The sequence below is a fragment of the Bos grunniens genome, chromosome 27 (assembly GCF_055505025.1).
Source record: "Bos grunniens cultivar Pamir isolate PY7600 chromosome 27, Bosgru_T2T1.0, whole genome shotgun sequence".
Taxonomy (NCBI): Eukaryota; Metazoa; Chordata; class Mammalia; order Artiodactyla; family Bovidae; genus Bos; species Bos grunniens.
The window spans coordinates 24,824,169-24,847,607 of NC_141191.1; the positions used below are offsets into that span (position 1 = coordinate 24,824,169).

The 23,439-nt window shown below is 40.8% G+C and overlaps 1 protein-coding gene across 8 annotated transcripts in view; it reads right to left on the reverse strand.

The window, feature by feature from the left end:
* LOC147343655 (uncharacterized) overlaps positions 1-23,439 on the reverse strand; it is a 181,514-nt gene that overhangs the window by 13,215 nt on the left and 144,860 nt on the right. For 3 of the 8 annotated variants that reach the window (XR_015156331.1, XM_086380726.1, XM_086380723.1), the window contains exon 3: positions 16,605-16,671. The exons of the other annotated variants lie outside the window; for them this stretch is intronic. The gene's annotated coding sequence lies outside the window, so the exon portion shown is untranslated. The remainder of the gene's footprint in view (positions 1-16,604; positions 16,672-23,439) is intronic. 8 annotated transcript variants of the gene reach the window in all.

Genomic DNA, 23,439 nt, shown 5'->3' on the forward strand with positions numbered 1-23,439 from the left:
CTACAATGGCCAAAAATGTTTTCATTCATTAAACTGTTAAAAACCCGTATTGGTGAGGGGCACCCGCATGTAAAGCTCTGTAGTGATTGTTGCCAATAAGACAGAGCTGACAATAAGGGATTCTGCAATAAAACTGGACTTCATCATCTCAATGGGGTAGCAGGATCCTAGAGATGCACAGATCAGGTGGCAATGTTGATTTGTCATAGATCATATGAGTGCATCGAGAATAATTAACTCTGTTGGGTGACAGTCTTATTTTTGAGAGACAGAGATCTGTGTCAGTGGTTAACCGATTATGAAGTTAACAGAAATGTTAACTTCATGGCCAGTAAAACAGACTGGTGGCCTAGAAATGTTTAATGTATTAAAGTGGGAAATGCTAGGGCTAGTGGAGAAACCTGATTCTAGAGTAGTAGGGAGTTTATGGCAGACACATCTTGTGATTACTCTCCCAATGTCTGACCATTTGGTGGGGAGTGATAGTAACAGGCAGAATCCTTACACAGGTTCTATGATGGTTATGACAGAAAAGGCCAAGTGGAAGCCCATGGATCTACCCACTCCTGCCAAGAGGCTAAATAAAAGCACGTAGGGATGGCAATTCTCACCATGTAGGAACAGCAATCCTCACCACATGGGGATAGCAATCCTCATCAACTGCCTGTGAGCCAGTGGAAAAAGGACATTCATGAAGAAAACTTACAGATGATCACAAAATTAATCGGTGGCGCTGATAAGCACAGTTAAGTTGCTGAAGTTAGTGTCTTTACTATGGTCAGTCGACACTGTCTCTTGTTTTCAGGCATTTCCTTTTCCCATTCCTATTAAAAGATAAACCTGAAGTACTTTTACCTTTAGCAGCAAAGATATCAGTATACCCTTACTCTTCTGACTTAGGGCTATCATAATAAAGCTGAAAGATCTATTACCCATTTTCATTTCATAACTGTTATTCTACATTGATGACAGCATTTCAATTGAATCTGATTATGAGAAATAATAAACCTTCAAAATGCTACAGTAGGGAATTCCCTGGTGGTCCAGTGGTTAGGACTCCACACTTCCACTACTGAGGGTGTGGGTTCAATCCCTGGTCAGGGAACTAATATTTTGCAAGCTGCACAGTGAGGCCAAAATATTTTTTAAAATGTTACAGCAAGATATATCTAAATCTTGCAAAATTTCAGAGATATACTATCTCAGGGAAGTTTCCATGGTGTTTCCTTAGTGTAAGAATCTCAATATATCCACTTTAAAGTCACTGCACCATGTACTGTCCACCATGAAGGAAAAAGCTCAATGGCTGCTGAGACTCTTGATTTTGAGACATTTATGTGTGCTTCTCTGACCCATGACTGGATAACCCATAAACCTGCCAGTTTTGAATACAATCTAGAAAAAGACAAGACTGTGCAGTGGGGACAAGATGCCTGGAGACTGAGATTCCATCAGCAGAGCCTATAGTATGTACAGTGGTTGTATTAGATAGAGATGCTCTAAGGAGCTGCTGGAAAGCCTCATCTCTGATCCTGGAGAATCAGGACAGACCCCTATGGTCTGAGAGTTAAGTCCTGGCCCTTTCAGTCACTAAACTCTCGTCCATTCGAAAAGCATCCTGGTACTGGTCCCCTGTTGAAACAAGATATTTGACCATGGGATAACAAGTAATCACCCATGCCCACCTGCACACGGTCAACACGCAGCTAGCTGATCTACTGGATCATAAAACTGGGTGAGTGCAGTAGTATGCCACTGTGTAATTGAAAAGGAACTTATGAAACTGGACCTGAACGGGTCTGGAATGTACAAACAAGCTGCAGAAGGAGCAGCACGTTTTTGCCTGCTTTATCCCTTCTCTATCTTAAACTATATCCATGATGTATGTGACCATATATAGTTAACATCCAAACAAGGACACTTTTAAGAGCTAAAAGCAGCACTATTAATAATTAAGGTGGGGCACTGGGTGTAAGTCAGGAGTGTCCTGGGCAAACTAGGATCTTTTAACACCCTATCTATAATCATCTGACAATGAAACCAATGTATGGATTTGCTTAGAATAATATGTATCATATTCAAGAAACAGTCAGAATTCGACAGTTGCAACATTACGAATGTCCTTAAGAGGCCACAGGGCAGGGATGTCCCTCTGGTCAGCAGACTTGGGGTGAGAGGGGACATTTGGTCATACACAAAGAGACAGCCTGGGATACAGATCTGTGCTGGTTCATGGGCAAAAACTCATGGGTCAGTTGGCTAATGAGGGATTTGGAAAGCACAAAATTGGAAGATTAGCAACAAGAACTCTGGGGCTGAGATGTGGACCTCTTGAAACAAGCAAAGTGTATAAAAATAGTTTTGACTCTCTGCCAGTGGACTGCACGATGAATGAGCTCTCACAAATGATTTGGAGCCTGTGAACTACCCCGTGACTGTCAGCCATCTAGGCCTTCTCAGTGGGCCTGTTTATTATACAAAGTGGATACTGACAGTGGGATGAGGGCTGTGTATGGACTGGACAGGAGCTACCTTTCTTTCCCAGGCTGTTTTGGCTACTGCTACTATGCTCAGCCTGCCAAAAGTAAATGCCAATGCTTCACTCCCAATTCTATTTCATTCCCTGGGGGAACTAACTAGCCAGCTGGTGACACATTGATTAGCTTAGATCCCTTACATCATGTATTAGATAGATTTTGTTACAGTAAAAATCAATCTTAACCTATTGGGCTTAAAATAGTTGTAATAACAGCAAAAACTCTTTCCTGTTTATACGACTTACGTTGACTGTGTGTCAGCTCCATTTGGCTTCTACCTCATTGTTCTAATCGGGGACCCGTGGTGAAGGAGCAACTCCAATATGAAATACCCTGCTATTGTGATAGAGCACAAAATCAGAAAAGGCTGAAACAAACCAATGATGTAATTCATTAGAAGTCTTTCTACTGTCTGTGTGCAAATGCTGTACATCACACCCACTCACTTTCTTTTGACCAAAACAATTAACACACCTAAGCTCAGTAAGGCCTCCTCAGATAGCCATTTTGCTTTTTTGCATTTCTTTTCCATGGAGATGGTCTTGATCCCTGTCTCCTGTACGATATGATGAAGCTCCATCCATAGTTCATCAGGCACTCTATCAGATCTAGTCCCTTAAATCTATTTCTCAGTTCCACTGTATAATCATAAGAGATCTGATTTAGGTCATATCTGAATGGTCTAGTGGTTTTCCCCACTTAATTTGGCAATAAGGAGTTCATAATCTGAGCCACAGTCAGCTCCTGGTCTTGTTTTTGCTGACTGTATAGAGCTTCTCCATCTTTGGCTGCAAAGAATATAATCAATTTGATTTCAGTACTGACCATCTAGTGATGTCCATATGTAGAGTCTGCTCTTGTGTTGTTGGAAGAGGGTGTTTGCTATGACCAGTGCATTGTCTTGGCAAAACTCTATTAGCTTTTGTCTTGCTTCATTCCGTATTCCAAGGCCAAATTTGCCTGTTACTCCAGGCATTTCTTGACTTCCTACTTTTGCATTCCAGTCCCCTATAATGAAAAGGACATCTTTTTTTGGGTGTTAGTTCTAAAAGGTCTTGTAGGTCTTCATAGAACCATTCAACTTCAGCTTCTTCAGCATTACTGGTTGGGGCGTAGACTTGGATTACTGTGATATTGAATGGTTTGCCTTGGAAACGAACAGAGATCATTCTGTCGTTTTTGAGATTGCATCCAAGTACTGCACTATGGACTCTTTTGTTGACCATGATGGCTACTCCATTTCTTCTGAGGGATTCCTGTCCACAGTAGTAGATATAATGGTCATCTGAGTTAAATTCACCCATTCCAGTCCATTTTAGTTCCCTGATTCCTAGAATGTTGACGTTCACTCCTGCCATCTCCTGTTTGACCACTTCCAATTTGCCTTGATTCATGGACCTGACATTCCAGGTTCCTAAGCAATATTGCTATTTACAGCATCAGACCTTGCTTCTATCACCAGTCACATCCACAACTGGGTATTGTTTTTGCTTTGGCTCCATCCCTTCATTCTTTCTGGAGTTATTTCTCCACTGATTTCCAGTAGCATATTGGGCACCAACCCGAGGCCTTACAAATAGCTGTGAGAAGAAGAGAAGCGAAAAGCAAAGGAGAAAAGGAAAGATACAAGCATCTGAATGCAGAATTCCAAAGAAAAGCAGAGAGAGATAAGAAAGACTTCCTCAGCTATCAATGCAAAGAAATAGATGAAAACAACAAAATGGGAAAGACTAGAGATCTCTTCAAGAAAATTAGAGATACCAAGGGAACATTTCATGCAAAGATGGGCTCAATAAAGGACAGAAATGGTATGGACCTAACAGAAGCAGAAGATATTAAGAGGTGGCAAGAATACACAGAAGAACTGTACAAAACAGAGCTTTATAACCCAGATAATCACGATGGTGTGATCACTCACCTAGAGCCAGACATCCTGGAATGTGAAGTCAAGCGGGCCTTAGAAAGCATCACTACGAACAAAGCTAGTGGAGGTGATGGAATTCCAGTTGAGCTATTTCAAATCCTGGAAGATGATGCTGTGAAAGTGCTGCACTCAATATGCCAGCAACTTTGGAAAACTCATCAGTGGCCACAGGACTGGAAAAGGTCAGTTTTATTTCCAATCCCAAAGAAAGGCAATGCCAAAGAATGCTCAATTGCACTCATCTCACACGCTAGTAAAGTAATGCTCCAAATTTTCCAACCAGGCTTCAGCAGTACATAAACTGTGAACTTCCAGATGTTCAATCTGGTTTTAGAAAAGGCAGAGGAACCAGAGATCAAATTGCCAACATCCGCTGGATCATGGAAAAAGCAAGAGAGTTCCAGAAAACCATCTATTTCTGCTTTATTGACTCTGCCGAAGCCTTTGACTGTGTGGATCACAAGAAACTGTGGAAAATTCTGAAAGAGTTGGGAATACCAGACCACCTGACTTGCCTCTTGAGAAACCTATATGCAGGTCAGGAAGCAACAGTTAGAACTGAACATGGAACAACAGACTGGTTCCAAATAGGAAAAGGAGTACATCAAGGCTGTATATTGTCACCCTGCTTATTTAATTTATATGCAGAGTACATCATGAGAAACACTGGGCTGGAAGAAGCACAAGCTGGAATTAAGATTGCCGGGAAAAATATCAATAACCTCAGATATGCAGATGATACCACCCTTATGGCAGAAAGTGAAGAAGAACTAAAGAGTCTCTTGATGAAAGTGAAAGAGGAGAGTGAAAAAGTTAGCTTAAAGCTCAACATTCAGAAAACTAAGATCATGGTATCTGGTCCCATCATTTCATGGCAGATAGATGGGGAGACAGTGGAAACAGTGTCAGACTTTACTTATTTGGGCTCCAAAATCATGGCAGATGGTGATTGCAGCCATGAAATTAAAAGACGCTTACTCCTTGGAAGGAAAGTTATGACCAACCTAGATAGCATATTGAAAAGCAGAGATAATACTTTGCCAACAAAGGTCCATCTAGTCAAGGCTATGGTTTTTCCAGTGGTCATGTATGGATGTGAGAGTTGGATTGTGAAGAAAGCTGAGCCCCGAAGAATTGATGCTTTTGAACTGTGGTATTAGAGAAGACTCTTGAGAGTCCCTTGGACTGCAAGGAGATCCAACCAGTCCATCCTAAAGGAGATCAGTCCTGGGTGTTCATTGGAAGGACTGATGCTGAAGCTGAAACTCCAATACTTTTGGCCACCTCATGCAAAGAGTTGACTCATTGGAAAAGACCCTGATGCTGGGAGGGACTGGGGGCAGGAGAAGGTGATGACAGAGGATGAGATGGCTGGATGGCATCACCGACTCGATGGACATAAGCTTGAGTGAACTCTGGGAGTTGGTGATGGACAGGGAGGCCTGGCATGCTGCTGTTCATGGGGTCGCAGAGAGTCAGACACGACTGAGCGACTGAACTGAACTGAAGCTCAGTAATGGAAGCAGCAAAGTATGTGCCACAGACCCTTTACAAGGTGTATGGAAAAATCACAAAAGCAAAGAGCACTGCAATATAATCCTCTTATGAGGAAAAGAGTCGTATCTGTGACAATAATGCAAATTTCCACAAAATGAGAGGAAACTATTCCACCTCACTCTGTACAGACACACAGAAACAGACATATACTCCGAAGCATGTTTATTATTTCTATCCACAATTCTTTTTCTAGGACTACCATATATGGAATTACAGAATGCCTTATCAATTGCCATGGTATTCCATTCAAAATACCCTTGATCAAGAAACATATGTTACAGCAATACAAAGATAGCACAGAGAATTCATAGGTCTTAGCACATCTTTCATCTCCATGTTTGACAGCATATTCAACAGTCCACAAGATTGGGATGTCAGTCAGAAAGATGTATTATCATACACCTTAAATCAGTGGGCAATATATGGAGCAATCTCTGCAACAGATGGGATGCATGTGTTTAAGAACCAAAGAGTAAAACCAGAAGTGATTTCTCTCACTATTAAAACCATAAACCTGTCTCCATTAGATGGGCTCTCATTAAGATTTCACTAAATTGGAAGGTAAGGGTCCACTTTGATAGTTTGTGTTCACTTATAGTTTCTGCGGGAGGATGATCAAGATTTAGTTTCTGTAGGAATGAACTGGGTGACTCTACCAGATAAATAATGCCATTCAGTGGGGTGTACTGAAAGGCTTTAAGAACACGTATATTATGATGGAAGAAGGCACCTGTAATTTCCAACTTAGACCTCATGACTGGTAATGAAATGAAGATAACAAGCATGTATGTTCATGATCATTGTTTCTTTTCTTTCCTATTTCTGACAGTAGCTAGTACATTACATTTCAAATAACTTTTAGAACTTTGTATGTTCTCTGTATTAGTTTTAAGTTGCTCAGTCTTGTCTGACTCTCTGCAACACCATGAACTGTATAGTCTGCCAGGCTCCTTTGTCCATGGGATTCTCCAGGCAAGAATACTGGAGGGGGTTGCCATTTCCTTCTCCAGGGGAATCTTCCTGACCCAGGGATCAAACCTAGGTCTCCTCCATTGCAGGCAGATTCTGTACTACCTGAGCTAGTAGGGAAACTCAGTTAGTGAGTCAGTTCAGTCGCTCATCCAAGCCCGACTCTTTGAGACCCCACGGACTGCAGTGTGCCAGGCCTCCCTGTCCATCACCAACTCCTGGAGTTTACTCAAACTCATGTTCATTGAGTTGGTGATGCCATCCAACCATCTCATCCTCTGTCATCCCCTTCACCTCTGCCTTCAATCTTTCCCAGCATCAGGGTCTTTTCCAATGAGTCAGTTCTTCACATCAGGCGGCCAAAGTATTGGAGCTTCAGCATCAGTCCTTCCAATGAATATTCAGGACTGATATCTGTTAGGATTGACTAGTTGGATCCCCTTGCAGTCCAAGGGAGTCTCAAGAGTCTTCTCCAGCACCACATTTCGAAAGCACCAATTCTTCAGCACTCAGCTTTCTTTAATAGTCCAACTCTCACATCCAAACATGACTACTGGAAAAACTATAGGTTTGACTAGATGGACCTTTCCTGGCAAAGTAATGTCTTTGTTTTTTTTAATATGCTGTCTAGGTTGGTCATAGCTTTTCTTCCAAGGAGCAAGCATCTTTTAATTTCGTGGCTGCAGTCACCATTTGCAGTGACTTTGGAGCCCCCAAAATAAAGTCTCTCACCGTTTCCATTGTTTATCCATCTATTTACCATGAAGTGATGGGACCAGTTGACATGATTTTAGTTTTCTGAATATTGAGTTTTAAGCCAACTTTTTCACTCTCTTCTTTCACTTTCATCAAGAGACTCTTTAGTTCTTCTTCACTTTATGCCATAAGGGTGGTGTCATCTGCATCTCTGAGGTTATTGATACTTCTCTCGGCAATCTTGATTCCAGCTTGTCCTTCATCCAGCCCGGCATTTCACATGATGTACTCTGCATATAAGTTAAGTAAGCAGGGTGACAATATACAGCCTTGATATACTCCTTCCCTGATTTGGAACCAATCCGTTGTTCCCTGTCGAGTACTAACTGTTGCTTCCTGACCTGCAGACAGATTTCTCGGGAGGCAGGTCAGGTGCTCTGGTATTCCCATCTCTTTAAGAATTTTCCATTGTTTGTTGTGATCTACACAGTCAAAGGCTTTGGTGTAGTCAATAAAGCAAAAGTAAATATTTTTCTGGAACTCTCTTGCTTTTTTAATGATCCAACAGATGTTGGAAAATTGGTCTCTGGTTCCTCTGCCTTTTCTAAATCCAGCTTGAACATCTGGAAGTTCACAGTTCACATATTGTTGAAGTCTGGCTTGGAGAATTTTGAGCATTACTTTGCTAGCATGTGAGATGAGTGCAATTGTGCGGTAGTTTGAACATTCTTTGGCATTGCCTTTCTTTGGGGTTGGAATGAAATCTGACCTTTTCCAGTCCTGTGGCCGCTGCTGAGTTTTCCAAATTTGCTGGTACATTGAGCACAGCACTTTCACAACATCATCCTTTAGGATTTGAAATAGCTCAGCTGGAATCCCATCACTTCCACTAGCTTTGTTTGTAGTGAGGCTTCGTAAGGCCCACTTGACTTTCCATTTCAAAATGTCTGGCTCTAGATGAGTGATCACACCATCATGGTATTTGGGTCATGAAGCTCTTTTTTGTACAGTTCTTCTGTGTATTCTTGCCACCACGTCTTAATATCTCTTGCTTCTGTTAGGTCCATACCATTTCTGTCCTTTGTTGTGCCCATCTTTGCATGAAATGTTCCCTTGGTATCTCTAATTTTCTTGAAGAGATCTCCAGTCTTTCCCTATTGTTTTCCTCTATTTCTTTGCACTGATCACTGAGGAAGTCTTTCTTATCTCTCTCTGCTATTCTTTGGAACTCTGCATTCAAATGAGTATATCTTTCCTTTTCTCCTTTGCCTTTAGCTTCTCTTCTTTTCTCAGCTATTTGTAAGGCCTCCTTAGACAAGGGAAGCTCAGAAACATATTTTTTCCTCTGTAGATATGATTCGAGTGAATGCCAAGAGAAAATCAGAGATGAACTGTGCTAGATATCTTTCATTTGTCACTTCTAATATGTTCACTATTCCTTCAATCCTAGTCTGTGACAAACTAGAACAGTATGAACTGCACAACTGACATGTAAATAAATTTAAAAGAGTAAGCACAGAGAACGGATTCTTGTTATTGCATGTGAACACACACCATTGAGCATCCACCACAAAAGAAGTGTACAATAATTCAATACAGAAAATGCTCAGCTAACTAAAGTCGGGCGGCTTCTGTTGTCAGTCATAGCTCCTATGGGCAAACTGCTGATAAGCGGGTGGCTACGGCGCAGTGACACTGAGGGAGGCCAGGCCTGGGTTTGACAAAAGCAGTTCACTCACCAATGCAACACCAGCCACTGCCAAGTGTCCCAGCTTCTAGCAACTGGAATCCATTTTGCGACAATAAGACACACCAGTCTTGGGGACCAGTTGGACTGTTTGTCTTAACTAACCTTCCTCTTCTTTCCCCAAAGAATGAGACCAACCATCCTCCCTGAAGAGCTTTGCCCAGATGAGATGCACTCACTATATGAGAGGCAAAAGGGCTGGAAAGCAGTGGAAGGCACGGTGCACCTCTCTTAAGAACTAAACCAATTATTTCCTCAGCTGCTGGGAGGATCGACTGCTGATGGCAAACAGCGAACTCCCTCTCCCAGAATGAACTCAGCCAAGGGGTGCCCACTTGTCATGTATGTATCAGAGTGTAAAACCTGGAGCTGCTGACTCAAGTCAGAATGCCATCCTAATTCCACAGCTGCCCAGAGGAGCAGCTGTGGAGTCTTTTGCAACTACATTGCAATTCAATTGTTCCCTCTGCCCGGTCCTGATTCTTGCACTTTTGGTATATGTATAAAAATACTTTTGAGTAAACTCCTGCTCATAAGTCTTCTCAGAGTTTGCTTCCTAGAGAAATTACATTCATTCTAGAGCAGATATTGAAATTAATAAATGTTTATTCACCTGCCACAGGAACCAAAAAGGTCCGTTTTCATTCCAGCACAAAGAAGACCACCACCAAAGAATTTTAAACTACCACACACACATGCTCATTTCACATGCTAGCAAGGTAATGCTCAAAATCCTTCAAGCCAGGCTTCAACAGTACATGAACCGAGACATTCCAGATGTATGAGGTGGATTTAGAAAAGGCAGAGGAACCAGAGATCAAATGGCCAACATCCATTGGATCATAGAAAAGTGAGAGAGTTCCAGAAAAAAACATCTGCTTCACTGACTAAGCCTTTGTCTGTGTGGATCACAACAAACTGGAACATTCTCAAAGAGATAAGAATATGAGACAACTTACCTGCCTCCTGAGAAACCTGTATGCAGGTCAAGAAGCAAGAGTTAAAACCAGACATGGAACAACAAACCAGTTCAAAACTAGGAAACCTGAACATCAAAGCTGTATATTGTCACCCTGTTTATTTAACTTACATGCAGAGTATATCATGCGAGATTTGGGGCTGGATCAATCACGAGTTGGAATCAAGACTGCTGGGAGAAATATAAACAGCCTGAGATATGCACATGATACCACTCTAATGGCAGAAAGCAAAGAAGACTAAAGATCCTCTTGATGAAGGTGAAAGAGGACAGTGAAAAAGCTGGCTTAAAACTCAACATTCAAAAAGATCACGGCAACTGATCCCATCACTTTATGGCAAATGGATGGGAAAACAGTGGAAACAGTGACAGAATTTATTTTCTTTGGCTCCAAAATCACTGTGGATGGTGACTGCAGCCATGAAATTAAAAGATGCTTGCTCCTTGGAAGAAAAGCTATGACAAAACAAGATAGTGTATAAAAAATCAGAGACATTACTTTGCCAACAGAGGTCCGTCTAGTCAAAGCTATAGTTTTTCCTGTAGTCATGTAAAGATGTGAAAGTTGGACCATAAAGAAGGCTGAGAGGCAAAGAATTGGTGCTTTCGAATTGTGGTGCTGGAGAAGACTCTGGAGAGTCACATGGACTGCAAGGAGATCAAACCAATCAATTCTAAAGGAAATCAACCCTGAATATTCATTGGAAGGACAGATGTTGAGGCTGAAGCTCCAAGGCTTTGGCCACCTGAGGCAAAGAGCCAATTCACTGGATAACACCCTACTGCTGGGGAAGATTGAGGGCAGGAGAAGAAGGGGTGGGACAGAAGATGAGATGGTTGGATAGCATTAACCACCAATGGACGTCAGTTTGAACAAACTCAGGGAGACAGTGAAGGACAGGGAAGCCTGTCATGCTGCAGTCCATGGGGTCACCAAAGTCAGACATGACTTAGCAACTGAACAACAAATTCACTACTAAGGTGTTCTTTTTCAGACTTCACTAGTGCCACAGTGTATAAGAACCTGCTTGCCAATGCAGAGGACATGGGTTTGACCCCTAGTCTGGGAAGATCCCATATGCCACTGAGCAAACTGAGCCAGTCTGTCCCATCTACTGAACCTGTGCTCTAGAGCCCTCTTGCTGCAACTCCTGAAGCCTGTGCCCCCAAAATAAAGCTGCCACAATGAGAAGCCACACACGCAACCAAGAGTAGCGAGTCCCCCACCTGCCACAACTGGAGAAAGCCCACATAAACCAGCACAGACCCAGAGCAGCCAAAAATAACTGCTTTTAAAAAGAGGAGCTTTCTCTTATTCTAAGTGAATTCCACTGATAAGCTTTAATTAATACTGAAGCATCTTTACATTGCTGGGATAAATCATTCTTTGGTTGATTTCTGAGAATATTTTGTTATATTCAATTAGCTATCATTTTATTCAGAATTTTTGTTTCCACATGTATCCAATACCTATAAACTTTTTTTTCCTTATCTCTGAAAAGTTTTGCTATATTTTATCTTGATGTTGAGGAAACTTTAAAGTTATATCACCCAATAGAGGACCTTCCGGAGAAGGCAATGACACCCCACTCCAGTACTCTTGCCTGGAAAATCCCATGGACAGAAGAGCTTGGTGGGCTACAGTCCATGGGGTTGCTGAGTTGGACACGACTGAGCGACTTCACTTTTACTTTTCACCTTCATGCATTGGAAAAGGAAATGGCAACCCACTCCAGTGTTCTTGCCTGGAGAATCCCAGGGACGGCGGAGCCTGGTGGGCTGCCATCTATGGGGTCGCACAGAGTCGGACACGACTGAAGTGACTTAGCAGCAGCAGAGAACCTTCTTCACTTAATGTGGTATAAATTCAATATGTCATTTTAACCTAAAAATTAATATTCTTGCATTCTGGGGTAGAATCTATACTTTTTTGTAATTTCCTCCTCTAATTTTTTTCTTTCTGAAAGTCACAGTAGTTAGCTGTTGGCCTTCTTAGATTGTTCCTTATTTTTCTTTTGTTCCTCTTCTATTTTATATCTCTTTGTCTTTTCATCATTTTTGCAAGGGAAGTTTGGTGATAGTAAAGTAAGAGTTTTGATTCATAGAAAAACTTTTAATAAATTTTAATATGTAGTTGGGCTTTAGAAAAAAGTGTTAGTATTCCCAAATATTAAGTTTCCAATTTTAAGAGATGTTTAGATAATTTTTGATGCACTGGTTGTCATTTTAATAACACAGATAAGGATGGAAAAATAAGGATGCCAAACTAATAAAATCAACTCTTCAGCTTTCCATTTTTTAATTTCCAAGTTATATACTTAAGTTCTATCCTAAATGTCATTATTTTTATTATGAAACATAGCATACATACAGACTTCCCAGGTAGCGCAGTGGTAAAGAATCTGCCTGCCAATGCAGTAGGCACAAGAGATGCAAGTTTGATCCCAGAGTCAAGAAGACCCCATGGAGGAGAGCATGACAGCCCATTCTAGTATTCTTACCTGGAAAATTCTATGGACAGAGGAGACTGGTGAGCTACAGTCCATGGGGTCCCAAAGAATTGGGCATGACTGAGTGCACACACACACACAATATACATACAACACAGTGTAAGAAGTACATGTGCATTCTAAAGAACAATTAATGAAAAGAACAGATGGTGGAATAGAAGGATGAGTACTCATCTTCTCATGCAAAAATACCAAAGTCGCACCTAGCTGCTGAACAACCATCAACATGAGAATGTGGGATATCACCAAAGAAAGATACCTCACTCCATAGGCAAAGGAGAAGCCCCAACAAGACGGTAGGAGGGTGCAATCACATTTCAAATCAAATCTCATACCCGCCAGAGATGCTTGGAGGGCACAAACAAAACCTTGTATGCACCAGGATCCACGTAAAGGAGCTGTGACCCCACAAGAGACTGAGCCAGACCTGCTTTAAGTCTTTGAGTGTCTCCTGAGGAGGCATAGGTCAGCAATGGCCTGCCACCGGGACCAGGGCTCTGAGAACAGCATTCCTGGGAAGCATGGCGTGCGGTATAAGTTCTCTAGGAAGAGGTCGCCATTAGCGCCATTATACAGCTGTGGAGCAGACGCCCCACAAACTGTAAAACAATTATACCAAAGAAGTTCTTGCACTGTTCTGAAAGTTCTAAGGACCACAACAGATTTTCCAACCTGGGGATCTGGCAAAGGGACTGAGAACCTCCAGGGAATTTGATTTTGAAGGCCAGTAGGGTTTGATTACAGAACTTCCACAGGACTGGGGAAACACTCTTGGAGGGCACAAACAAAGCCTTGTGCACACCAGGAGCCAGAAGAAAGGAGCAGAGACCAAGTCAGACTTGCCTGTGAGTGTCCAGGAGTCTCTGGCAGAGGCATGGGTCAACCGTGGCCTGCCGTGAGATCAGGGGCACTGAATACAACAGTCCTAGGAGCTGCAGCATGCTGGAATAGGTCCTTTTGAAGGAGGTTGCCATTACCATCACCACCCCTAACCATACTTTGGCCTCAGGCCAAACTACAGGGAGGGAATACAGCCCTGCCCAACAACAGAAAACTGGATTAAAGATTTACTGAGCATGGCCCCGCCCATCAGAGCAAGACCCAGATTCCCCCACAGCCAGTTCACAATCACAGAGCCAATTAATTAGAAAAGATCCTGATGCTTGGAAAGACTGAAGGCAGGAGGAGAAGGGGACTACAGAGGATGAGATGGTTGGATGGCATCACCAACTCAATGGACATGAGTCTGAGCAAGCTCTGGGAGATGTTGAAGGACAGGGAAGACTGGTGTGCTACAGTCCATGGGGTCGCAGAGTCAGACACAACTGAGTGATTGAACATGTGTGAGTTAGACCTGGGTCGGAAATGGAACAGAACTGTGCCTCAGAAACCTGCTTTCCCAACGTAACTTTTCTTTTTTCTTTCATTCCACAAATGAATAGCAAACCTATAACAGTCATGAGTTCAGTCTACCATATATTTTAGATTCTTATCTAAACAGAATGTAGAATTACATATTCCATTCCATTGATATTAAGGATTTCATTCAGCCAATGAATTGTGTGTGGGGATGAATTGATATTATTTAGGCAGAAGCTTTAAGGGTCAATTCACAACGCAATACTTCCCCCTTTCCTTCTTCCATATCAACCACTGATGTTCAAAATACTGGGAGATTTATTGTTTTACTCAGAATGAGGGCAACACGAAGCAGAACTTCCCTGTCAATCTGCAATAAACATGTTACATAGATGAAAATTAAACCTCTGTTCCTTGATGTCTTTGAAACTTTGACACTGGTTTATCAGTGCCATCTAGTCAAAGATGACTGGGAACAAACACAGTCACATGAAATGGGGTTTGGAGTACTCTCGTAATAAGGGAGACCACACAAAATGGAAAACCGCAGGAACGACAGTACAGGGGTTTAGAAGAGACCTGCTAATAGTATTTGTACTAGTGTTATGTAATTTGGGTGAGGTTTCAAGTAAACAAGCTGGTTTCACTCTTGTTTGGGTATCCTCAGTAAGCAGGGGACAGTTCTATGATTGAGTATCTCAATATATTTTTATTTAGAAGGCAAAAAGAACAGAGGAGAGCTGTAATTGATAAAGGAGGAGGACTGACATAGCTAATAAGGTGAAGGGGAGGTTTAAGTATGATCATGGTTTGCTCAGTCTGTGTGTGTATATGTGTGTGTGTGTGCGCGCGCACACGTGCGTGCATGCGTGCGTGCTCAGTGTTGGTTAGAGTGGTCTTGTTTTTCCCTTGCTTTATCATGGTTATAATAACCCTAACATGGATGTTCTGTAAAATTGTTTCTATCTAGCAAGAGAACACTACATTGTAGTTGTTAGAGGCAGGCCAGCTTTCTACTAAGAGCAGAATATCTGCTAAGGATATTTTTAACTTTTTTTTTTTTTTTTCCAATTCCACTTTTTTTTGTCTAAGGTCAAAGTTAGAAGGAAGGACATTAGTTCAAGATATCCACATCTTTACCTATGCCAATATTTTATTGTTTAGATACTTGCCCAGATAACAAATCTGTTTTTATTCTAAACTGAGTCCCTTCTGCTTCTGTGTTGCAGGAGAAACTGTCTAAGATTTGATAATGGCTGTGCAGTTGTATTTAAGGCTCAAGAAAGGATGCCCAGGCTGACTACAACACAAATACCAGAAGTAAAATGGTTATGTTAATTCTTTTAGAAAGTCCCAAAGTAGGGGAATTTGATAATCAAAAAGGGCAATGAAAACAAGTCTGAAAAACCCAGCTGAAACTCTGGAAGAGGTGCATTTCTTGAGCCCAGTCATGGACTATTCAATTTGACATATAGTATTTAAATAGTTTAAGCAACAAAGGCTTGCTCTAGCAGAACCTCCCTCTCCTTGACTAAGTAAGCTAAGAGACAATCCTGTGATTTTAAGGACCCCTGTGATTATGTTGGGTCTACTCAGATAATCCAGGAAAACCTCGCACTTAACAATCCTCAATCATATCTACAAGGTCCCTCTTACAACATGAGGCAAACTATTCATAGGTTCTAGGGATTAGGAAGTGAACATCTTTGGGGGCCATTATTCAACATTCATGCCACATATAGAACACATTAGTTTCATCCAAAAGTCCCAAGGAATCTGAACATGTTACAGTATCAAGTCTAAAATCTTATGCAAGTGTCAATAGCTCAGAAGTCCCAAATCTCATTATCTAAATCATCTAAATTAGGTAGATGAGTTCTGGGTACATACCTTCCTAGGGAAATTTTTCTCTCCATCTCTGGACCTGTGAAGCTCGGAAATAACTGATTTGCTTCCCAAATAAAAGTGTGGGACAGGCACATGGGTGTGGGTGTGTGTTCACTCACTCAATCGGGTCCAATTCTTTGTGGCCCCATGGACGTGTAGCCCACCAGGCCCATCTGTCCATGGGACAGGCAAGAATACTGGAGTGAGTTGCCATTTTCTACTCCAGGGGATCTTCCCAACCAGGGTTTGAACCCATGTCTCTTGTGTCTCCTGCACTGGCAGGTAGAATCTTTACCATTAACACCACCTGGGAAAGCCCCATGTGCCAGGCATAGAACAACAGTTATGGATATTCTTATCCAAGAAGAGAAAATGAAAGAGACAATGGAATTGCCCTTTTAAGCAATTTCAATATCTAGCTGGGCTAACACTTACTTACCAGATTTCAAGGCTTGTGGAATAACCTCTGTGGCCCATGACTCTGCTCTCAAGAGTGGCTCCTTCCTCTTTCAGGAGAAAGAACAAGTTTTTACAGCCCAGCATCTTTACCTTAAATCTACATAACATATAATCACATATACATTATAAAATGCAAACAATTCAAAAGTGAATGACTAAAGATCAAATATCCTTATGCCTATGCCACCCCAATACAAGCTGCTTCTACACTGGAGTTGTGAGTTCTATCTTATTTTTCCAGATATATTTATGCCACCTTACACAGATAAACAGAGACAACCTGTCCTGATATTTTAAATATTATAGGAAAATGGCATTTATCAGTTTCTTGGCTAATGTCTTCTCTATGAGCTACAGGAATACAAATTTCCATAAAATGTGCCAAACAGGTGAGGTAAGAATTATTTAATTTTTTAGGCAATTCTAAAGAAAAAGATCATAGAAAAAGCAACGGAATTCCAAAAAACAATCTGCTTCTGCTTCACTGACTATGCTAAAGCTTTTGACTGTGTGGATCACAAGAAACTGTGGAAAATTCAGAGAGAGATGGGAATACCAGACCACCTAACCTGCCTCCTGAGAAACCTATAGGCAGGTCAAGAGCAAGAGTTAGAACTGGACATGGAACAATGGACTGGTTCAAAATTGGGATAGGAGTACGTTAAGGCTGTAGTTATTACCCTCTTATTTAACTTGATGCAGAGTATATCATGTGAAATGCTGGGCTGGATGAACCACAAGCTGGAATCAAGACTGCCAGGAGAAATATCAATAACCTCAGATATGCAGATGACACCACCCCTATGTCAGAAAGCAAAGAGGAACTAACAAGCCTCTTGATGGAGGTGAAATAGGGGAGTAAAAAAGCTGACTAAAACCTCAACATTCAAAAAACTAAGACCATGGCATCTGGTCCCATCACTTCATGGCAAATTAATGGGGAAAAAATGGAAACAGTGACAGACTTTATTTTCTTGGGCTCCAAAATCATTGTGGATGGTGACTGCAGCCATGAGATTAAAAGATGCTTGCTCCTTGGAATAAAAACTATGACCAACCTAGACACCATATTAAAAAGCAGAGACATTACTTTGCCAACAAAGGTCCATGTAGTCAAAGCTATGGTTTTTCCAGTAGTCATGTATGGATGTGAGAGTTGCACTATAAAGAAAGCTGAGTGCCGAAGAATTGATGCTTTTGAACTGTGGTGTTGGAGAAGACTCTTGAGAGTCCCTTGGACAGCAAGGAGATCAAATCAGTCAACTCTAAAGGAAATCAACCCCGAATATTCACTGGAAGGACTGATGCTGAAGTTCCAATAGTTTGGCCACCTGATGGGAAGAGCCAATTCATTAGGAAAGACCCTGATGCTGGGAAAGACTAAAGGCAGGATGAGAAGGGGATGACAGAGGATGAGACATTGGATGGCATCACTGACTTAATATACATGAGTTTGAGCAAACTCTGGGAGATAGTGAAGGATAGGGAAGCCTGGCATGCTGCAATCCATGGGGTTGCAGAGTCAGTTATGACTGACTAAGTCAGATATGACTGGGCGACTAAACAACAACAAAAAGAAAATATCATGATTTCTATTTTTATATAAGGTTGCAAAACAGTTCACAGTATCCTAATTTATTTTTTTCTTGTAATAATAATTTTTTAGCCCTATTTTTGCTAACATCTTACCTGCTTATTTATCTCAAGGACAATTTCTAGTATTATTCAGAATAAAACACATCATGGATATATCAACTCCCAACCGCAAGTAAGACTGCAGTATTCATGATACACCCCATCTATTTCTTTACCAGCAGAGGCTCAATAATTTAAAATAGAAATGGCAGCTAACACAGAAGTGTGAAATCAGTGTTGGCACCAACAGATGAGTTTCCATATCGGTTTTTAGTCACACTCAGTTTTTCCTCTCACTGTCCTGGTGTAAAATATTCTTCTTTCTTTCCCTCTAACAGGTGTTACTAAGAGTCAATTTTCATGCTATGTATTCTTTGTTGAATTTCTGAAAGATGTTTAACCTTAACAGGGTTTTTGAAGAAAGGCTTCTCTGTGGGAACTAAATGTTACTTTACATCAGTCATGTCAGGATTCTTATGGTTATTTTCCATTCTGTGCAATCTTTCGAGGTCTTCAGCACCATAAAGTAGGAAGGGCTATGTATTCTAACAATGCTGGCTGTTCAAATTGCCATTTCCACTATTTTTACATTTTTCAATTGTGTGGAATGTAACCTAATACAAGTTGTCATAAACAGAATGTACTGTGTTGGAAAAAAAGTTCAATCAGACAAACTAAAATGTCCTTGCTATTCTTCATGCATTTATTATGTTGTGTGAGAATTACTGACCTCGGGGAATAGGGAGAATTTACTGAAAGGATCTATGTATCCAATTTAGTGAGTAGAAGTAGACATTTTAGTAGATTCAAAAGAAACCATATAGTTCTGCACAAACTTATGAAAAGAATGAAATAATTCCAAAAAGGGGAAACAAACAGAAAGATGAATGGTTCTCTTGCCCTTTAAGGAAGAGGAAATCAACAATACTAAAAATTTAGCCAAATGGAATTATATTCCCTAACATCCACATTAGGGCTTCCCTGGTGGCTCTGATGGTGAAGAATCTGCCTGCAATGCAGGAGACTCAGGTTCAATTCCTGGGTCAGGTAGATCCCTGAAGAAGGAAATGGCTAACCACTCCAGTATTCTTGCCTTGGAGAATTCCATGGACAGAGGAGCCTGGCAGGCTGCAATCTATGAGGTCACAAAGATGTAAGAGAGAGAAACTTGAAGTGGTCCATTTTCATGGCAAAGTAACCAGCTCTGAGTGGAAACGTACTAACAGTTAAACTTGTGGACATGACAAAATTGAGGCCTGGACTCTTTAGATAAAAGTTAGGATTGAGGGAGGGAGACTAGACTGGATCTTAATCTAAAGAGACAGGACTCCACCCATTGCCTGTGCCCTGGCTCTAAACTTGCCTAAATAGACTTTGCAGATGTGACACTGTTCAAGCACCTGGAGGGTCCCTAAGCAAAGAGGATGCTGGGGAAAGGGATAAACTAGCAAGAAAATCTTTGATGAAAACTGCAGATGTAAGTTGGGAATGGAGAAAGGATACCCTATATGGAAATAATGAAACTGAGGCAACATCCAGGAAGATTGTACACCCCACAGTACTCAGCCAAGGCGGAACTGGAGGGAAAAGACCTATGTGTTAGGGAACACATTGCTTGTTGTAACCGCCTTGGGTGTGCCCGCCCACCAGACACCCAATCTTGCAAGACGGTCATTAAAAGTCCTGCTTTCGTCATGCTTCATGTCTCAGAATCCATCCCTTGGTTTTGGGCTGGTGAGCGTATTCCTCACAAAGAGACACAACTGAGTGACTAACACTTTCACTTTAATATCTACACTACAAAACATAAATTAATTAAATAATACTTAGACTGGGGCAGGATCAAACACAATCCAGGAAACAGCACACCCTGGCAAGTGGACAATTCAAGTGATACATAAATGGCTGATATAACCCTGTACATTTGAGAAAGCTCTGGCATTCCCCAGACCTGTTCAGTTCAGTTCATTTACTGAGCTGTGTCTGACTCTTTGCGACCCCATGAATTGCAGCACACCAGGCCTCCCTGTCCATCACCAACTCCCAGAGTTCACTCAGACTCACGTCCATCGAGTCAGTGATGCCATCCAGCCATCACATCCTCTGTCGTCCCCTTCTCCTGCCCCTAATCCCTCCCAGCATCAGAGTCTTTTCCAATGAGTCCACTCTTCTCATGAGGTGGCCAAAGTACTGGAGTTTCAGCTTTAGCATCATTCCTTCCAAAGAAATCCCAGGGCTGATCTCCTTCAGAATGGACTGGTTGGATCTCCTTAGAGTCCAAGGGACTCTCAAGAGTCTTCTCCAACACCACAGTTCAAAAGCATCAATTCTTTGGTGCTCAGCTTTCTTCACAGTCCAACTCTCACATCCATACATGACCACTGGAAAAAGCATAGCCTTGACTAGACGGACGTTTGTTGGCAAAGTGATATCTCTGCTTTTCAATATGCTATCTAGGTTGGTCATAACTTTCCTTCTAAGGAGTAAGCATCTTTTAATTTCATGGCTGCAATCACCATCTGCAGTGATTTTGGAGCCCTCCAAAATAAAGTCTGACACTGTTTCCACTGTTTCCCCATCTATTTCCCATGAAGTGATGGGACCGGATGCCATGATCTGTACTTTGTAATAAAAATTAGGGAACATACACAGTGGAAGCAGTAAACAACACAATGACAAGAGAAAAGCAAACAGGCTAATTAAAAGGAAAAAACTGAAAAAATCCAGAGTTCATTAAAAAATAGGAGCGAAAACTAAAAATATGAAGAAAACATCTTTTGAAAGAAGGACAGATACAAAAATTCCAAAAACATAAAAACCACAGCTACAGGATAATGTGTTTCGTGTTGACAAAAGTCTCCAGTTTTCAGAACCAAATGATTCAACTTACCAGAAAAAATATTTTCTTGTTTTATCCTTAAAAATTCAAACTTTACTAAGAATAAAGGCTTACAAGAATTCTGTCCAGGAGAATATTCCAAGAAGTCTGAGGCTGGACTCAGGAGCCATTAAGACTCTAGCTCCAATTCTACTTAAAAATATAACTTTTACCTAATTATTTAACATTTTCAGATATTATTTTTTAGAAAAATGAATTATTCTAGAATTTGTAGAACAAATTGACAGCATTTTGTTGTTATAAAAAGAGAAATAAGTAAAAATCTTTTCCAATGTGGCCTGCCTTTTCTGGAGATTATGCTGAATGGACTGTTTTATTATGATAAGCTAAATAATCCAAAAGTTTCCACACACTGAAAAACTTAATGGTTTGTGAAAGGCAGAATCTAGAATATGAATTTTATTAGATGATCTATATGGTCATTTCCATCTCTAAAATTCTATGACTCTGTTGTGCAAGATAGATATAATAGTTTAAAAATGTTTAAATTTAATGCAATTAAAGTACAGAATGGGTAATATGTTTAATGAGTTTATTTAGTTGTAAAGGAAGCTGTAAAAATAATTTGTTAAACTCTCCTCCCTTTGGCCTTGGCAGGCACTTAACATTTTGCTTAAACAGTAAAAGAAGTCTATTTTTTTTTTAATTTTATTTTATTTTTAAACTTTACATAATTGTATTAGTTTTGCCAAATATCAAAATGAATCCGCCACAGGTATACATGTGTTCCCCATCCTGAACCCTCCTCCCTCCTCCCTCCCCATACCATCCCTCTGGGTCATCCCAGTCACTAGCCCCAAGCATCCAGCATCGTGTATCGAAACTGGACTGGCAACTCGTTTCTTACATGATATTTTACATGTTTCAATGTCATTCTCCCAAATCTTCCCAAAGGAAACCTCAAGTTGCTTAAGGCCAGCAGCACTCTTTGGGCCCATGTTTCTCCACATTTCAATGGGATTTTATTATATGAGGTTTAAAATATTTACACAAGGCTTCTGTTTAGGGGAACAATTATCCTATCTTCACTTTTATGATTTCTAACTGCCACATTAACTGCATTGGTATTGATTCAGATAATAAAATGCAATCAGTAGTCAATGAATTGGATAATTTCCTTATGAACGTGAGGGCCTGGTGTATTTGCTTTTATATCCATGCTTTTATATCAGCTCCCAGGACACCTTTCTTTCACAAACCATTAAGTTTCTCAGTGTGTGTACACTTTGGATTATTTAGCTTATCATAATAAAACAGTCCATTCAGCATAATCTCCAGAAAAGGCAGGCCACATTGGAAGAGATTTTTATTTACTTCTCTTTTTATAGCAACAAAATGCTGTCAATTTGTTCTATAAATGCCTGAATAAACATTTTTAGGAAAAATATTTAGGCATCACGACTTTTACATGTTTTTTCTCAATCCCAAGCCAATAGATTTATGTAGTAAAATTCTTCTCATAACCAAAAAACAAAAACAAAAATTAAAGCTCTCCATATAAAAAGCTGTGTTAGGAAAACAATAAACGTAATGGTGTAAGAGCTTTTAAAATTTGTAGCAGACATCCATCATGAATTTTCACTTTTGAACATGAACTATCCACTGTTTCTGTTCAACCACTTTTACGGCAGCTATGAACCTAATTTGGTGGGCTGGAAGAGAGAACTCTGGTAAGACTCACTCTTAACCTTCTCTGTCACTTCTTGAGGCATATTTTAAGAGTCCAAGTCACATGAGGCTGTAACATCATATGCATATACTCATCTTTCCACCACCTTCACTTGAAAAGTTCCATGGTCACAAAATTCAAAACTGAACACAAAAACCCACAAACTAGACAAAAACCAAAAAACTGAACTAAACTCAGGTCTGTTCTTCATGTGTTCATAAGGCATTCAGTTTCTTTGAGTTCAGGTATCCATGAGAAAGACCTGAACAAGGCTTAACAATTTTGCCTCACTCTGGCTTCTTATGTAATCTGGTACATTTGCAAGAAGAAACCTGGTAGGCTTGGCTCAGCTGCTCTTGTGCTTCTCGTTTATTTGGTCCACTGAAGAGAGGATGCTTGAAAATCTGCATCTTTGAGGGTGGAGTCCCAGTAAAAATTCCACCTATGACTATGGGATAAAGAGAAGTTCATTGTGCCCAAAGGTGTAATTGGTTGATAATCTTCAACCCAGATATATTATAATTACTATTATATTTTGAACTTTAATCACTCCTATACATATCTTCCTGATGAACTATGGAATGAGGTTCGTGACATTGTACAGGAGACAGG